This window comes from Lagenorhynchus albirostris, chromosome 20 (assembly GCF_949774975.1).
Source record: "Lagenorhynchus albirostris chromosome 20, mLagAlb1.1, whole genome shotgun sequence".
Lineage (NCBI taxonomy): Eukaryota > Metazoa > Chordata > Mammalia > Artiodactyla > Delphinidae > Lagenorhynchus > Lagenorhynchus albirostris.
This window is the reverse complement of record NC_083114.1, coordinates 5,235,112-5,255,133: the sequence shown is the minus strand read 5'-3', so window position 1 is coordinate 5,255,133 and position 20,022 is coordinate 5,235,112. Positions and strand designations below refer to the sequence as shown.

At 40.4% G+C, this 20,022-nt stretch overlaps 1 pseudogene; it reads left to right on the top strand.

The window, feature by feature from the left end:
- The first annotated feature begins 6,802 nt into the window (after positions 1–6,802).
- Positions 6,803–19,365, top strand: LOC132511472 (calpastatin-like; annotated as a pseudogene).
- The last annotated feature ends 657 nt before the right edge of the window (positions 19,366–20,022 follow it).

The window sequence follows — 20,022 nt, the reverse complement described above, 5'->3', positions numbered from 1 at the left end:
TGACCAGATGGTCCAGATAACAGCTTCTCACACAGCTGACAAGAAATGGGGCTGATCAAGTTTCTTGACCTACGGTTCCCTCCACACCTCCTCTGGCTCCTGAGCTGCAGAATTCAAAAAGAATCCATTGAACCCACAAGAGGAATTAAAAAAAAAAAATCCTCCCTAATTATACAGCTTTAAGATACAGATGAAACTCAAAGACAGAAAGAAAATAGCCAATTTGGAGTGTCTGAAGGATTCCTTAACATAAAGATGAACTATAAAGAAAAATTAAAAATTTTTAATAAACATCTGAGTTTTTCTCAGTAACTTTCAAGAAAATTCTGATAATGTAAAAAAAGGTGAAGAATAAGGATGCTAGAATTTCAACAAGTTTAAAATTTTATTATAAGCTCTATTAATTGGTATAGGCTAGCTACTGAAACATGCAAGAAAAAAAAAGCCTCCAAAATTTAAATGATTTAACCTGATAGAATTTTGTTGTTTGATCCTGAAACTGTATAATGTAGATATTTGTCAGATGGCCTTCCACGCAGTGACTCAAGGACCCAGGCCTTTTCCTAGTGGCTATCAGAATAGGAGTTTTTCGTTCTCCCCCCAAATAATTGAAATATAATACCAATGAAATCTGACAACATTTTGGGAACTTGACAAGGTAATTCTGATGTTCATTTCAAAGAAATACAATTTTGAAAATATTTGAAAAATAACGTTAATGACTGGGGACTTTACCTCCAGAAATCAAAATCAAGCTGCAATGAGTTTTTTCACTTTTTATTTACATTAATTTGCAAAGATAGTACAACGAGGTCCTTTGGAACTTATACCCAATTTTTCCCAATGCTAAAACCAGGAATTTGACATTGTACAATGTGAGTGTATGTAGTTCTGTGTCATCTTATCACATGTGTAGATTTATGTAACCACCAGAAAACAATCAAGACCTAGAACTTCCTCATCATCACAAAGATCTTCCTTGTGTTCCCCTCACCTTCCTACCCTCTCCCCCATATCTAATTCCTGGCAACCACTAATCTGTTTCCATCTGTATAATTTTGTCATTTTGAGAATGTTATAGAAGTTGAATCATACATTTTGTGACCTTTTGAGATTGGCTTTTTTCACTCTGCATAGTGCCCTTGAAATCCATCCAAGTTGTTGCCTGTTACAAAAGTTCATTGCTTTTTATTGCTGAGTAGTATTCCATGGCATGGATGTGTCAGAGTTTGTTTAACCATTTACCTATGGAAGGAAATTTGGTTGTTTCCAGTTTGGGGTAGTTACAAATATTGTTATAGTCCTATATGTCCCTGAGGCTGTGTTCTTTTTTTAAAAGTCTCTTTTCTTTCTGTTGTTCAGACTGGATAATTTCTATTATTCTATCTTCAAAGTCTCTGATTCTTTCTTCTTTTAGTTCTGATGTCCAGCTCATCTTAGTTTGGTTATTGTACATTTTAGTTCTAAAATTTCCATTGGATTCTCCTTTATATCTGATATTTCTTCGCTAAAGTATTCTGTTGTTTGTTGGAAATTTCTGTGTTCTTAGTATGATGAGTGATGTTTTAATTGAAACCATGACATTTTGGATATCATGCTGGAATACTGGATCTTATTTAAATTCTTCTCTGATACCACTCTGGTGAGTGATGGGGGCTGCACCTCACTTCTGCCAGGTGGGTGAGCTTTGAAGGTCTGGCTTCTCTACTCAGCCTCCATTGACACCTGGGGGCCATAGGAGGGACTCCTGGTTACTGCTGGGTGGGGATGGGAGGTAAGGTTCTTATGAGACCTTCCCTGACACTATCCCAGCAAAAAGGGGTAGAGCACCTCATTACTGCTCCCCGTATGTCCTCCACTGACATCTCATCATGGTTTTGATTTGCATTTCTGTTTGGGTTTTTTTTTTTTCTTTTTGTCTGCACTTGTTGGTGTTTCTTGGTTACTGTTTTTTTTCACTTCCAAGTCTGGGATATGTAAGAAAACAAGAAAAACCCAGCGGACTCAGCGCCATGTCTTTCCTTGGATCTTGAGGTCCCTAGCCAGTCTACCTTCTCTCCACCTTTGAGAGTCTTCTTATGATTCTCTTGTATAAAATCTCCAGGACTCATAGTTGTACTTAGGAGGAATGGGAAAATGTATGTCTACTCCATCTTCCTGGAAGTGGATGTCCAGGCTTTAATAGTTTACAAATGAAAAATGTGAAAGTGTTAAATGTTGCAGCAGAAGTGGTCAGAACAGTCAAATAGAGAAAAACCACGTTCGGAAATCAGTAAGAATTCTTCAACAAATGTTGAAGAATTACCCAGCTAACCAAAAAAAGCAGAATTAGATCTCTGCACATATAATACTCCAAAATGAATTCCAGATAGATTAATTGTACAATTAATTAATTAATTGTAAAAGCAAAACCATATATAGGAGAGAATATAAGCACATTATATAATCAGGATAGGAATAAATTTGTAACATTTACACACAAATGATGGCTATCTTTAAAATATAAATAAGTCTTATAAATCATTAAGAGAAATATGAGTACAAGTAAATAATTGGAGAAAGGCCCAAAGAGATTATTTGCATAAAGGATATAAGTAGCTAACCAATATGAGAAAATGCTTCCCTTCTCAAGCAATGGGGAAATAAAAATTAAACAAATTAATTATTCTGGGTTTTTGTTTGAATTGGTTCCTTTTTGGCCTGTTAAGTAGACTTTTTTTAAAAAAATATTTTTAATTGATTTTCTTATTGGTAACTTTCCCTGAATTAAAGAAGGACTTGGAATTAAAGCAAACTCTTCAAATCCCTAAATACATTTCAAAAATATTTTTTAAATTGAAGTATAGTTGATCCCAATGTTGTGTTAGTTTCGGGTGTACAGCCTAGTGATTCAGTATTTTTGCAGATTATACTCCATTATAGTCTGTTATAAGATAATGGGTATAATTCCCTGTGCGATACAGTATTTCCTTGTTGCTTATCTATTTTATAATATAGTAGTTTGTATCTGTTAATCCCATGACCCTAATTTGTCCCTCCTCCCACTTCCCTCTCCCCTTTGGTAACCAAAAGTTTATTTTCTATATGTGTGGGTCTGCTTCTGTTTTGCATATACATTCATTTGTATTATTTTTTAGAGTCCATATGTAAGTGATATCATACAGTATTTGTCTTTCTCTAACTTATTTCACTAAGTATAATATTCTCTAGGTCCATCCACATTGCTGCAAATGGCAGTATTTTATTATTTTTTATTGCCGAGTAATATAATATTCCATTGCATATATATGTGACATCTTTTTAATCCAATTGTCTGTCATTAGGCAGATGGTTTGCTTTCATGTCTTGGCTGTTGTAAATAGTGCTGCTGTGAACACTGGGGTACATGTATCCTTTCGAATTCATGTTTTCATTTTTTTCTGGCTATATACACAGGAGTGGAATTGCTAGAACATACAGTAGCTCTGTTTTTAGTTTTTTAAGTAACCTCCATCCTTTTCCTTAGTTTTTCCATAGTTTTTCGTAGTGGCTGCACCAAATTTTTATTCCCACCAGATACCCCATGCTCTTGGGTTGGAATAATATTAAAATGACCATACTACCCAAAGCAATCTACACATTTAATGCAATCCCTATCAAAATACCAATGACATTTTCACAGAACTAGAACAAATAATCTTAAAATTTATATGGAACCACAAATGACCCCAAATTGCCAAAAGAATCCTGAGACAAGAGAACAAAACTGGAGGTATACCCTCCCAGACTTCAGACTGTACTACAAAGCTACGTAATCAAAACAGCATGGTGTGAGCACAAAAAGAGACACATAGATCAATGAAACAGAATAGAGAGCCCAGAAATAAACCCACACACCTATGGTCAGTTAATCTATGACAAAGGAGGCAAGAATATACAATGGAGAAAAGACAATCTCTTCAAGTGGTGCTGGGAAAACTGGACAGCTACATGGAAAACAATGAGATTAGAACATTCCATCTCACCATATACAAAAATAAACTTAAAATGGATTAAAGACCTAAATGTAAGATCTGAAACCATAAAACTCCTAAAAGATAACACAGGCAGAACACTCTTTGACATAAATCGTAGCAATATTTTCTCAGATCAGTTGCCTAAGCCAAAAGAAATAAAAGCAGAAATAAACAAATGGGACCTAATTAAACTTAAAAGGTTTTGCACAGCAAAAGGAAACCATCAACAAAGTGAAAAGACAACCTACTGAACGGGAGAAAATATTTGCCAGTGATATGACCAACAAGGGGTTAATATCCAAAATATACAAACAGCTCATACAACTCAATATCAAAAAACAACCCAATCAAAAAATGGGCAGAAGACTTGAATAGACATTTTTCCAAAGAAGACATACAGATGGCCAAGAGGCACATGAAAAGATGCTCAACACCACTAATTATTAGAGAAATGCAAATCAAAACAACCATGAGGTAACACCTCACACTGGTCAGAATGGCCATTGTCAAAAAGTCTACAAATAATAGATGTGAGAGAGGATGTGGAGAAAAGGGAGACCTCGCAATTAGCCCTTTAAATAAAATGACAGTGACAAAACTTTAGAGGAGTGCTCTGAGCTGTGTACCAGCTTATAAACACAGCCATGGCAAGAACCACCTTAATACACTTTTTGGCAGAAATATTGCCAATAAGTATCAAAAGTAATAAAGATCATCATTCCTTCTGACCAAATGATTCCACTTTGGGGAACTGACCCTAAGGAAAAGGAGATTAACATAAAGGTTAATGGACAAGGTTGCTTATAATGTAAGTATTAATAATGGTAAAAAGTAGCGAATAACTAAAGAGTCCAACGATGAAGAATTGATTAAAGAAATATTGGCATATTCATAGAAGAGAATACAACAGAGCTGTTATAAACCATGTTATATAAGAGTATTTAATGCCACGGGAAAATGCTCATAATTCATCATGAAATAAAAAACAAAAAGCCAATTACAAAGCAGTGTAGACGGTAATGCTATTTTAATAGGTTAAAAATGTTCAGAGAAAAAAAAATGTTCAGAGAAATGGCATATTGAGAAAACATTTATTAAAATATCAGCACTTGCAAATTAGCTACTGCAACTATGATTAAGTTTTATTCACCAGCTCTCTCTATATTTTCCTATTTTCAAAATATATTTTGAAAACCATATTTTCGTATTTAAAATAAAACAAACAATATATGTTAGGGATCTCTAGTTCTTAGAGATGCTTAGTGATGTCATCAGAGACACAGGCCCTTCTTAGCTTTTCATCCTGTCTTCCTTAGCTTTTTGGTTTTTATGTTTGTTGCTTCATTGCTACAAGATGGCTATTGCACCTCTGGGCATCACATCAACACTCCCGGTAGAAAGAAAGACGAAGAGAGCCCACCTTCTGCGTCTCTACCTCCTTCTCATCAGGACTGTTTCCCAGAAAACCCCTCAACAGACTTGGTTAATCTCACATGGCCAGCGAAGGATGCTGAGGAATAAGTATTCAATTTTTCAGACTGCAGAGTAGATCATGACAAGAAAGAAGGGGCTGGGAATGGATGCCAAGTGAGCCAACTGCAGTTTTCACATAGTATTTTTGGGTAGAAAATTAAAAGCACGTTTTGTAGAGTGCACTGATCGAACGCAGTGACAACCAGAAATGCAAGAACTGTGTTTTGCAGGCACTGGAAAGAGCATTTGTGACATCGGACCATTAAAAGGAGTGAGGGGATGTACTTACAAATTATCCAGGCTCTGATCCCTCCGTGGCGGGGGTGCGACACTGTATATTGCATGTCTTTTTATTAAGAAAAGATGAGAAGCTTGAAGTCAAGCACATACGTCTCCACCATAAACTCTTCCACGGACACTTTGTTGTAAGCGACAGGGAAGAGTGCTTTCAAGCTGTGTTTGGTTACATGAAACCTGAGTCAGCTCTCCAGTGACTGCAAAAAAAAAAAAAAAAAGAAATCACCGAAAAGCAGGATTGGTCGTACAGCTGAAGGCAGCAGCGAGCTGTTGGACAAAGAGGAAAGTCAGGGGGTCAGGAGATCTGAGGGATCCATCACGCTCTGCTGCTAAACAGCTGCGGGCCCTTGGACACATCATTTACTCTGACCGACTTCAGCCTCCTAATCTGTAAGATCAGGGGGTGAATGGAAAAGACCCTTTAAGTACTTGGAGCACGAGATGACTAGATCCTATTCTAATTGCTATTTTCTGAAAATGAATAACTGCAAAGGTAATGAATCTCTCAAAACTTCTCACTGTGGGGCTTCCCTGGTGGCGCAGTGGTTGAGAGTCCGCCTGCCGATGCAGGGGACACGGGTTCGTGCCCCGGTCCGGGAGGATCCCGCATGCCGCGGAGCGGCTGGGCCCGTGACCCATGGCCGCTGAGCCTGCGCGTCCGGAGCCTGTGCTCCGCAACGGGAGAGGCCACAACACTGAGAGGCCCGCGTACAGCAAAACACAAAAAAACAGAACTTCTCACTGTGAGCAGACAGGAGGGAGCACAGAGAGATCTGGAGAAACAGAAATGTGAGGAGTCATTGGCTCTGGGTCAGCTGCCATCATTCAGGGTACATGGTATGATCCACAGGGGAAACAGAGCAGATATAAAGCCTCAGCACCCAATAAAACTCTATGGACATTATTTTTGTACCATCAGTGAAATGGCTTAGCAATGCAATGTATGGAGCCCGCACTCCAACTCAAGACTTGGTGTCCTTGTGGATTTCATTGCACAACCTAGAAAAAAACACACCTCAAGAGTGAAGCAAATCACGATGATCAGGAAGCGGTCGCTGGTAGTTACTAAAGTCTTTCAGTCCAGAAATCAGAAGCTGTACAAGGAACCCTTTATTGTTACCGTGGGAATGTATCAACCTTCAGTTTTGGATGAAGGTGATGGCTGTCAGCATAGGCTGTGATGGAGTTGGAATTCTTCCTCCACCACTTAGAGCTGTGTGACATTCAGAAGATTACTTAACCTCTCTGTGCCTCCATTTCTCACCTGTAAAATGGGGGCCAATAATGACATCCACTCCTTAGAAATGGGTGAAATTTAAAAATTTTAGTCTAATGCCTGGTCTCTAGATAGTGATTGTCAGGTAAATTTTAATTCTTCAAATAAATCAGTGAATTTGCAAATAAGCTTATAAGCTGTTATGTACTTAGTAACTTGTGGTGGGTTTTTCAGTTGGGGAGGGATAGAGTTTTTTCTCTATGCAGAAATGTACAGAAATGGCAGAAGTAGGAAGTTTACCATAAACCTTGGGGAAGCTTTTAATAAAATTCATTCCAGAGCACATGTGCAGTTTTGCAAACAGTAGTTGCCTAAGGTCCTGAGCTGCTCCCTAAGGCAGTGACCTCTACTTCTGGGAGGAAGGAACAGAATAAGAGAGATATAAAGTCTGGACAAAGCAGGAATAGAAATGTATCTTTGGATTTGGCTCGGACTGTATCTTTTGGCAAACACTGACAATTTAACTGGAAACAAAATTGGAAAGGTTTCCAACTATTGTCTGTTCCTGTTTCCCTTGTTGGAAACCTCTCCTGGGTCCTTAACAGGTGGTCTACTTCCAGTCCCCAAATATGAGGTGTTAAAATAGACTTTCAAATCAGTGGTGAAAAGCTGGGTTGTTCATTAAATGGTATTGAGACAGCTGGCTAACCATTTGGTAAAACAAAGTTAGAACCCTATCTCAAACCAAAATAAACCCCAACTGGGTTAAATATTTAAAGAAATAGAGACATGAAAATATCGGAAGAAAATACAGGTGAATAACAACGGAATGATATTATGGGAAAAGGCCTTATGGCTATAATACTTAGCAGAAATTATCATGGGAAACATGATTGTTGGCTGAATAAAAAAACTGAAATGTCCCTTTCTAAAATTTATCAGCAAAATAAGGAGAACAGTAACTGAAGGAAAATAATTTCGAGATATCAGGTTAAGAGGTTATGAGCCTCAACACAGAATAAACTTTTATAAATGAATTAAAAAAGAGATGACCTGTTCCCTTCTCCTCCCCCTATCCTAATGTGATCATGGCCATAAAAAGAAGAAAGACATATGGCTAATAGACATGAAGAAAATTCAGCCACACGTGTCATCAGCCACTTTTCTTCTATCAAGTTGTCAGAGCTGAAGGACAGCAGCTCTCCGTGTCAGGGAAAGCATTGCCGGGTGATATGCAGATGTGTGCATGGACGTTGGCAGTGTAAATACACAAAAACTTTTTGGAGACCTAATGGGACATTTAGATCATTTTTTTAGAGAAAAGTCTTTGGCAACTTTTCATATTTATCCTTAGAAAATGATCAGGGACATGCCTGGAAATATAGATCAAGGATGGTCATTGCAGCAGAGTTGGGAATCTCAATATAGAAAGTTAAGGAGACATCTGTCATCTGAGGCTGGTTAAGAATGAAGATTTAGTTTCCACAATGGAACACTATGAAACTGTTTTGTTTTGTTTTGTTTTTTAGCGGTACGCGGGCCTCTCACTGTTGTGGCCTTTCCTGTTGCGGAGCACAGGCTCCGGATGCGCAGGCTCAGCGGCCATGGCTCACGGGACCAGCCGCTCCATGGCATGTGGGATCCTCCCGGACCGGGGCACGAACCCGTGTCCCCTGCATCGGCAGGCGGACTCTCAACCACTGTGCCACCAGGGAATCCCGAAACTGTTTTTTTTTTTTAAGTGATGATACAGGATGACATCACCATTTTAAAAATTATAAAACAAGAGTAGAGTATAAGTCATATTTGTATCAAAATTTATATCTTGCTATGTTTAGCACATTAACAAACATAGGTGGAAGAATATTGATGAATGGCTTAAAACGATTGTCCTCCCAGACCTGTACTCCTCAATTCTGTCACGATCAGGAAAAACAAGGAATGACAGAGAAACTGTCACAGACCAGGGGGTGCCTGGGAGACATGACAGCTATGTACAGTGTGGTGCCCTGGACTGGATACTGAACAAAAAGAGGACATCAGTGGAAAACTGATGAAACTCAAAGTTCGGAATTTATTTAAGCGTAATATACCAACATCAGTTTCTTAATTTGGACGAAAGTACCACAGTCATATAAGGTGTGAACAGTGGGAAAACTGGGTGAGGGGCATGTGGGAACTCTCTATACTATCTTGGCAGTTTTTATGAAAATCCAAAATTTTTCCAAAGTAAAAAGTTTATTGAAAACCTCAATACATTTTCAAATAAGGGTATATACCTAAGGAGTTGGATTGGGGTGAGAGACCTACAGAATTTCAGATTCTACGTGTATAAATTTTTACAGTGACTATGCATATTATATAGTGAAGGATAAACAGATTTAACAATAAAATGATATTATAGAAGTATATTTGTGAACATGGAATAATAAGAAAAAAACAAATTATAATACAGCATAATCCTATTGAAATGGTTTTTAAGTTGGTGGTTTGTTTTTGCCTACTTTTATTTTCTAATTTTAAAAATATGTATTACTTATAGGATACAGAACAAAGTTTAAAACATCCCTGAAGGCGATCATGGGGCAGGTGCAATTCTCAAATCTCTGGTCTCATGAGTTCGAATCAGGGGTTTCCTGATCATGTGCCTGGTCCTTGGAAATTTGGGGCCACAGAAAGTGTGTCTCTTTCTTCTGGTGATAGATTTAAATAAATATTCCTTTAACTATGATCCAACATATCTTGTCTTTGCTTAACACAGTCCATTCAAGACAGAAGGGTTAAAGATGAGAGTCTCTATACAAGTAAAAAGAAAGAGAGAGCAGGAAACATTATTTCCTACTGGGTTGGTTATTTACATGATTTTCAGAGAAAATGACAGCAGGCTGAATGAGAGGAAAAAAAAAAACAAGATCAGTGAACTTAAACACTGTTATTAGAAAACTGAAGACAAAATGTAAATAACCATTTTGCCTGTTTCATGTTTATCACGTAATCACAGCACTGCCATATTTGGAATCAATAGCATAACATTTGAATGCAAATGTGACTGATACTTACTATAATATTTTGGACATGGAATCACATACTGCAATCTTTTCATATGCTTGCCTTACCCAGAAATGAATTTGCTGGATGGTTTCCAAGCTGTAATTTGGACTTATAAGACTAAATGCCACATGACAATTGAGTCCCCGGTAGCTTTTAAGCTCATGGAAATTAAGCAACAGCAGATGAAAGTGTGTTCAGAAGCCCAGAGACCCATCTGCCCGGATCCCTACCCCCATGGGCCTCCCACTCACATGGGCCGTATTTCAGAATTCATTTCTGTGTGTCTCAGAGACTGTTTGGATTTCAAGGGCCTTCTCATGAACACAATGGCTCTTGCCTACTCGGAGTTACAGACAAGCCAACTGGTAATTATACAAGAGTGCAAAAAGTACTGTAACTGGTGAAAACATAAGATTTCACAGGAAGTCAAAAGAGAGACACCTTGGAATCTAGACACCTGGACACACAAAGGGCTTGCCAGCGTAAGGGGTGCATCCGCCACGAGGCTTGAAGGATGAGTAGCCATTTCTCAGGTGAACGGGGAGATCGGTATTCCAGGCAGAGGTGACGGCGTCTGCAGAGGCCACTCAGAAGATGGGAGAGGGCCCAGAGGTGCGGCGGGGGGGGCCTGACGGGGTGGAGTAGAGAGTGCCAGAGGGAAGGGTGAGAGCTGGGGCCAGAGGGAAGGCAGTGGTCCCATCCTGAGAGGCCTTGAAAGCCATATGAGGCAGGTCAGATTTTATCCCAAGGGTGTTTGGGGCTGAACTATGTCCCTGCACCACTTCCCCACATTCATATGTTGAATCCCTAATCTCCAGGACCTCAAAATGTGACTGGAGAAAGGGTACTTAAAGAGGTAATTAAATTAAACTGGAGTTAGTAGGGTGAGTCCTAACCAATGTGACTGGTATCCTCATAAGAGGAGGTTCAGACACATAGCGGGAAGACCGTGTGAAGACACAGGATGAAGACAGCAATCTAGCAACCAAGGAAAAAGAAAGGTCTCAGGAGAGAGCAGCTCTGCTGATACCTTGATCTTGGACTTTCAGCCTCAAGAACTGTGAGAAAATCTGTTGCTGAAGCCCGCCAGGCTGTGGTACTTTGTTATGGCCACCCGAGCAAACTCATATCAATCCTAAGGGCAATAAAGCGTTCTAAGCAAAGAGGGGGAGGATGGCTAGATTTATCTTTTGAAGAGTCCCTCTGGCCGATGGACAGAAGGAGCGAATCCCTGTAGTGATCCGTGCAGGCTGAGCTTAGCACACCACAAGGGGCACCTTCTAAATAGACAACAACACGAATCGCATGTCCACAACTTGTATAACACACAGTTCGCAACTGCACACCCATACGTGGCCGTGATATCAGGAGATAGGTAAAGGAATGGAAAGAAGTGAACAGATTTGAGACAGATTCAGAGACGAGACTCAGTGGTTTTTGAAGATTGGTTGGATGCCACCAGTGAGAGAGAGGAAGAAAAAAAGGATAAAGGTGTTTTCAGTCTTGGGAAGCTGGGTGTGTGGGTGCACCTGCCAACCACATAAGAAATCGAGAAGGAAGACCTGCATTGGAGAGGATGATGGAGTTAGTTTTGGCTTCAAGTTTGATGAACCAAAGGAAGGTAGTCCAAGGGGAGCTCTTCAGTAGGGAATTGGATGCATGAAGGTATGAACTTGCACACGCATCACAATTGGAAGCCCACTATTTTTTTTTTTTTTTTTTGCGGTACGCGGGCCTCTCACTGCTGTGGCCTCTCCCGTTGCGGAGCACAGGCTCCGGACGCGCAGGCTCAGCGGCCACGGCTCACGGGCCCAGCCGCTCCGCGGCATGTGGGATCTTCCCGGACCGGGGCACGAACCCGTGTCCCCGGCATCGGCAGGCGGACTCCCAACCACTGCGCCACCAGGGAAGCCCGGAAGCCCACTATTTTAAACCACGGAGGTTGGTAAGAACAGAAGGAATCATATGTAAAATAAGAAAACAGTATAAGAGAAAAAAAATAAGCATGACTTTTATATGCAGACTCCTAAGTCAGAGGCTCATTGTGGGAATGAGATGGCAAAACAAGCAAAGTGGCGTCCTCCGTTTCCTTCTCTTCTACCCACACCCTGGTTCCAGGCATGGTCAGTCAGCTCCTCACATCCGTCTTCTTGGGGCTTGGGTTGCTTGGATCCAGAGAGCGTGCTTGAGTGGATTCCCTTACTCACTCAGCAAATACTAGGCACCTACAGTGCGTCACAGACATGCTAAGCTTCTGTTGATCAATAAAAAACATCATATGGCTCCCCATTCTCAGAACAGTCCAGATCCTTGGTCTGTTGCAGGCACCCCTAGAATTGTACTTCTACTGACAGCATGGAAGAATAAGGCTGTCCTTGTTGAATGCATGGCTGAATTGGCTTCAAGAATACATGTAGCACAGGGAGGTCAGCTCGGTGCTTTGTGACCACCTAGAGGGGTGGGATAGGGAGGGTGGGAGGGAGGGAGACGCAAGAGGGAAGAGATGTGGGAACATATGTATAACTGATTCACTTTGTTATAAAGCAGAAACTAACACACCCTTGTGAAGCAATTATACTCCAATAAAGATGTTAAAAAAAAAAAGATAAAGCTTCCAGATTTCCATGGTTGAATATGATACTAGCTGTGGCTTAGTCGTATATGGCCTTTGCTGTGTTGAGTTTTTCATCATGAAAGGATGTTATATTCTGTCAAATGTTTTTATGCATGTATTGAAATGACCATGTGACTTTTATCTTTCATTCTATTAATGTAGCAGATCACATTTACTGATTTGCGTATGTTAAACCATCCTTGCATCCCAGAGATTTAAAAAAAAAAAAGAATACATGTAGATCTGGAAAAGATGAAAACAAGGCCACTCACTGCCCCTCCCACTTTATTGTCACACATAATCAAGGACCGACCATAATATCGCTGAGGGTGGTACTTTGCATTTGGCATTATCTGAGCTGAAGCTCAAATAGTGCTAGTTACCACACACTCCCCAATATCTTTTTAAAAATTCATTAATAAGCCTGAATGCTTTTGTCTAGTTATTAGGGAAGCTGGGGTTAGTAATTAAGCTTTGCAGCAGGACAAGCTAGGACAGAAGAGGCTGCTTGGCAACCACAGCTGACTGCCTGGTTTGGACATACCCGGGAGGAACTTCGTGGGGACCACCTGAAAGTAACTGATGGACAAAGGAGAGGAGGCTTTGTTCTTGCTTGAGCTCAAAGGATTACAATTTGGGCACAGATAGAAATGCAGTCCTGTTACCAGCCCTGGGCTGGTGAGGTCCAGAAACGTTTGGGCAACATGAGATAAGTATACAAATATTCAAATCCTTCTGGGAACCTGGGATAAGATTGTCTTGCTTCTGAGAAAAGGATACTTGTAACATGAAATAATCCTTGATGTTGATGTTTGACTTAGGATGACAATTTGATCAGCTTAGTAGCTCCATCAAGAGCAAAAAATTCATATGCAAGAGATTCTAGGGAAGCAGGAAGCTTTAGTCTTTTGGCAAAAGGGACGGGAACGAGTCAGCCATGACCAAGAAGTCAACAATCCTTAAGCAAGTTGTAAAATCCAGTCTGGAAGCCTGGGGAAATCCACAATTAGTCACCCAGTCATGTCCCTGTGAAGAGATGGTGACACCAAAGGAGGAAATGGACTTGATGGGAGAAGAGGTTTGAAGTGATTTCTTCCAACTGTGGTTAAATTTGATTCTAAAGCTTTACAAGGGACAATTTAGAGTCCTTTTATTGTTTCATTCTTGTTCAATACAATTTCAATGCAAATGAGAAATTAGCTAGGGCTAGGAAGTCTTTGGTTATAGAGGTGTGAGAGGTATAACAAAATTCTACCCCGTCAGTAGGGAGAAGAAAAATTCACAAGGTAAAATTAATTCTAGGAAGCATATCTACATAGGTGGATGTGCCAATACCCGGTGTTCACCTGCCTTGTTTTCTCACCATGCTTTACTGGAGATAAGCTGCCTAAAAAACAGCCAGATGACTTCACTGAGTGCACTGAGATTCTGCATCCAGTCCCTGCAAATCAGTTATGGGCAGGACAAAGCTGACATCAAAGGCCCATTCATAGCTGACAGATTCTTCTGCAACTCAGCAAGCCTGCAAGTTTGTGCTTCTCAACTGTAATGTGCTCACAGATCTTCCAAGGGGTATTGTTAAAATACAGATTCTGATTCAGGTCTGAAGTGGGACCTGAATTTTGGTGTTTCCAGATGATGCTGTTGGCCCATGTCACACACTAGCAAGTTGACTTTTCCTATAACATCCCATAGGTGGAACAAAATCGCATTACCCCTCCCACCTAGAACTGCAAGGAGAAAATCAGCAGCTACAGGGCAACGATTTCCCTTGTGTTACGCATGGATTTAATTCTCGGCTGCCTTCACATGATGGATGAACCTTACAGATCATTACCAATTTAAAGTAAAAAGACATCGATGTTGACTTTTGTCATCCCTGTTACCTGTCACGATTGTAAAACACCACGTTGTGAAAGGCTGAATTTACCCAGAGGTCCACGATGAGTGGCAAACTGTCCATGTTCAACATCGAATTTCAAACCTGAAATTTAAAAGCTGAAAATGCATGAGAGTCATATGACGTCCCTTCATGGAAGAGAGAGTGCTTCACTAGGATTCCAGAGGCTGGAAATAGAGTCTGAGCTCTGTCATTCACTTGCTGGTGACTTTGAATAATGCCGTCCGCCCTTCCGAGGCTCAGATGTGACATGAATAGTTGTTGGGTGACCATGACATATGAAGCAAGCCAAAATGGCTGCCTTTCTGCTAAGTAAGCATCAGGACCACATAGCTTCTCAGTGGTGAGACCCTCACAAGCCTGGTTTGAGAATTCTGATGTGGCTGCAGGCAGACAACAGTGCTGTGGGACCAGCACCAACTGGGAATGGGGGCAGCTGTCCTCTCTAACCCCAGTGTCACGTGCTGAGGTGATGCCAACATTCTTCTCCTCTATCACGTCCTCCAGAGCTCATCCTTGTCAGATATGTCTCTGAGGAGTATCAGAGTACCTCCTGTCTCCTGTCATTGTTGCAGGAATTTAGGACTCACCCTGCTAGAAAGTCTGGTGTGGACAATTCTGCATAGACAATTGAAGAAAACGCAGTAACCACATTCCCTACTTACAGCCACTTCTATTCTCTAACCTGCTTTTGGAGGTTTTCTCCTCTTTTCCTCCTTCCTACTCTGCCCATATCGGCTACCCAGTCCTATGGACTGTAGGTTCCCATCAACCAGCCTCAGAGCTCATTATTCTGGTTCCAAGTTGCCAATCACACCAGTTCCTCAAACTTTCTGTTTCTTTCTCTTGGTGTTTGTACTACTCCATCATTTCTCCTGTGGTTTCCATGTTTGGGATGAACAGATACACACTAGTATATATAAAAGAGATAAACAACAAGGAACTTCTGTATAACACAGGGAACTATATTCAATATCTTGTAATAACCTATAATGGAAAAGAATCTGAAAAAGAATAGATAGATATGTGTAACTGAATCACTTGGCTGTATACCTGAAAATAACACAACATTTTAAATTAACTATTTTTTAATATTTTTAAAATGTTAAAAAAAAAAAAAAAAGCATATTGCTCTACCCAACTGAAACTTCTTTAGCATCATCCCGGCTGTGGGATGTCCTGGTTTGTCCAGGACAGTCCTGGTTTACACCTGTTGTCCCAGGTTAGTAATTAGTTGAATCCCCTTTTACTCTCAAAAATGTCCCAGTTTAGAAGATAAACTATATAACCACTCTATGTGGAAGCAACTCCAGCAAGATAAAAAAGTCAACCAATGCCAGAGAGGATGAAACATTCATAAACATGGTCGACACTAGCTATGGTGTGAGCAGAAAATTCACCAAAAGAAATACAGGTAGAAGTCTACATCACACTGATGAATATGTGCTCCTGGGCTAGACTTCATTGCTTTAGGTACAAGATGCAAAAAGAAACCCAAAAAACAACTTGTACTTCATGAGCAAAACTGTGAGTTGTACTTCTTAAGAAAGAGAGAAAAATAATATAGCAAGACTTATTACCAAGCAAATAGATCATCAGAATGAACGTCCACAATTCTACCTCGGTAGAAACCACTGGGGATCAGCCTCCAGCAGTGCAAGGTGGGCAGCATGCAGGGCCCTGTGGAAGGACCTGAGGCTTTGGGATAAATCAGACTAGAATTAGGATACTGACTTCTCTTTGAATGCTGTGACCTTGGGCAGATGGCTTCATGTGTCTGAACCTTTGTTTCATCACTTACGAAAGGAGAGAGTTCAATGGGCCATTGGTTTTCAAACTAGGCTCTGCGGGGCCCAAGGGTTTTGCCTTTCAGACCCGTGGTGGGGTGGGGGGAGGAAAACTTAAGTTTTCCCACCACTTTTACGTGTTTTATATCAAGCAGTGAGCTCTCTTAAGATGTTTTAAATTTGATTTGAGATATTAATTTGAAGAAAAGAGTTTGTTGCAAAAATAAAATGTGAACACATACGGGTTAGATGGTCTCTAAGATCTCTTCCCAACTCTAGTAGATGTGGTTCTGAGGCCTCGGGTAATGTCTGCAGTTAGTGAACTGACAGATGGAAGTGGGCAGAAGATTCCTCTGATGCCTGCAGAGACTTGCTTTTAAGGGCAGACCAGATGGGCCTTAATGTGTGCACTGCTTCATTAGGGAGGCTGATGAAGCCCAGGGTGTGTCTGAGGGACGTGTGTTTACAGACCCATGGAGGTGTGGCTGGGAGATGTCTTAGGTGGAGAGGAACATTCCTAGGCCTCTGAAAAGTGTTCCTAGAAGTATCCTCCATTACTCATAAAGATCCAGAGATTCTAAGTTGGTCCTAGACTGATTCTAGATTATTAGGAGAAAGTCTGGTGTCTGAAAATTATTGCCAGTATCTTCAAAATTCTTAATAATTGTAATAAGGAAGGAAGGAAGGAAGGGAAGGAGGGAGGGAGGAAAGAAAGGAAGGAAGGAAGGGAGAAAGAAAGGGAGAAAGAAAAGTCTGGTATCTTCTAGCACTTCAGGGCATTGGGCAGCATATATAAATTTAAAGAGTAAAACGTCTTTTTTTCTGGAGTAAAAATCCGAAGCCTACACATTTAAATAAGACACATTAATGAGGACAAAGGTGGATCAGGGGACCATGGTCTTTTTCCCACATGCTGCATATACCAGGAATCAAGAGAAAAAAAGTAGATAATGGTGAGTGTGTGACCGAAGTGCTTTTTTTCACTGACCTGGAAGAAAATGCAGTCTTGAACCAGAAGAAAAATACTAGACATCACTAAGGGGCTTTGTGTCCTGGCTACAAAGTCAGATATATCTTGGGAATCCAAATTTAAACCTGGGAGACTGGTTTCCTTTTCTCTGTAAAAGCACCAGATAAGAAGTTAGGCTTCAGACTGAGCTTGAATGGAAATCATTTGTGCGCTCTTTCTGTCTTAATCAAACAAATGGGATTCCTTACATTTTATGTGCTATTCGTCTCATATCTGAAATACTTTTAAATTCTGGTTAGATTTGGAGTTTGTTTGAATCTAGTCTTGATCATTTAAGAATGATTCAGTTGGTTGCTGTTTCTTATTTCACTAGACTTCTAATCATGCCATGATGCTGTTTTTAAGAATATCCAGGGATTTCTACTGCCTCAGAGATAAAGCCCAAAGTCTTTACATTAAAGACTTTCATTATCACACACCAGCTTACTTTTTCAGTCTCGTGTCTTTATGATCTGGAAGCACCAGGTTGCCCACTAATGGCCAAGCACATCGTTTGGCTTCTTCCTACTGTCCATTCATCTACCCTCAGTACTACCTCGTTCATGATGCTTTCCAGATACCGGAGCCCCAGGCAGAACGAATCACCTTCCTCTGCTCCTAGAATCCTCTGCTCCCATGGTTGGCCCAGCAGGGATCTCACTGGTCCTCAAAAGCCATGGGTGTGACTCTCTTGTTCTATAGTCAGTGACAAGCATTAGGGTAGGGACTCTGCCTGTTCCTCTTTGTAACTCTGGCATCTAGCACAGAGCCTGGCACATGGTAGTTGCTCAAGAAATCTTTGTAGGAAAAAAAATGTTTCTAATGAGTGAATTCTCGATGGCATCTAGTAATTAGGGGACTGAGCAGTTCTCTACATGGCGGATCCTTCTTTTGTCTGTTTTAAATATATAAGCTTACTTACTAGTTGTAAAATGAAGAGTACTGTGGGTCTTTTGAAACTAAATCTTTCCAGTTTAGGATGACATGGTTTTGGTTTTGGTTTTTTTTTCTAGGTGGCTTTTTAAATATTTTATTTTTAAAAAATTTTTATTGCAGTGTAGTTGATTTACAATGTTGTGTTAGTTTCAGGTGTACAGCAAAGTGAATCAGATATATAGAGATATATAGAGATATAAATATCTGTATATCTATAACTATAGATATAAAAGAGCCCAAGGAACCGCTCGCACCTTTGAGTGAAGACTTACTCCTTAATGCTTTGTCCAAGGACTTCACCGTTCCCCCAAACACTGCATCTCTTCAATTTGAAGATGCTAAACTTTCGGCTGTCATCTCTGAAGTAGTTTCCCCAACCCCAGCTCCACCCACCCACTATGCAGGCCCACCCCCTGACACTCCGCAGAGTGATGACAAAGAACTTGACAATGCCCCGGATCAACTTTCTGACAGTCTCGGGCAAAGACAGCCTGACCCAGATGGGAACAAACCCCCTAGAGGATAAAGTCGAGGCAAAGGCGAAAGCTGAACACAGAGACAAACTGGGATGAAGGGATGACACCATCCCACCTGAATATCGACATCTCTTGGATGATGACGATGCGGTCGAATCAGCGACACCACCTACAAAGAAACCTGAGGCATCAGAGGAACCTGCAGATGCCCAAGACCTCACTGATGCCCTCTCAGGGGACTTTGACAGCTGTCGGTCAACTACAGAAACCTCAGAGAACACAACAAAGGACCAAGACAAGAAAACTGCTTCCAGCTGCAAAGCACCCAAGAATGGGGATAAAGCAAAGGATTCTGCAAAGGCAAAGGAGGAAACTTCCGAGCGAAAAGCTGGTGGAAAAAGTACAAATTAAAGTTCACACTGTTTGGTATCTGCATATTAAAATCTTCATCTGGTAGATGGTGACTTTTGAAGAACAAAAGGCTTTGATAGCAGAAATATTTTCTGAGTGGCTTCTAGACAGTGGTATTTGTTGAGTCTTTTGACATCCTAAACATTGTTTGTTATTCTTTTCCTGAAAAGAAACTGAATTTGTCTGGTTCACCTGTGTTATTCTACTGAGTATTGATAAACTTTGAATATCTATATATCTATATCTACTTACATTTACATTTACATTCTCTTCCTTTGTAGGTTATTACAAGATACTGAGTATAGTTCCCTGTGCTGTACAGCAGGTCCTTGTTGGTTATCTATTTTATATATAGTAGTGTGTATATTTTAATCCCAAACTCCTAATTTATCCCTCCCCTCCTTCCCCTTTGGTAACCATAAGTTTGTTTTCTGTGTCTGTGGGTCTGTTTCTGTTTTGTAAATAAGTTCATTTGTATCATTTTTTTAGATTCCACATATAAGCAATATATATTTGTCTCTGACTTACTAAGTATGATGATCTCTAGGTCCATGCATGTTGCCACAGATGGCATTATTTCATTCTTTCTTATGGCTGAGTAATATTCCATTGTATATATATCCCCCCCTTCAAAATGTCCATAGAACTGCTATTCTCCCATAAAGAAAAATTAGCAAAAAGTCTGCATCAACTTTGCAAAACAAGGAAGGGTATTTTCTGCGTGAAAAAAAACTCTGAGGACTTTCTGTTAAATGTAGTGCCGATCCGAGCCCACCCACAGTTTCAGACACGCAGTGCAGCACACACCTGAGCAGTAAAGGAAAAAGCACCCAGAGGTGAGCTTGAAAGCCACTGAC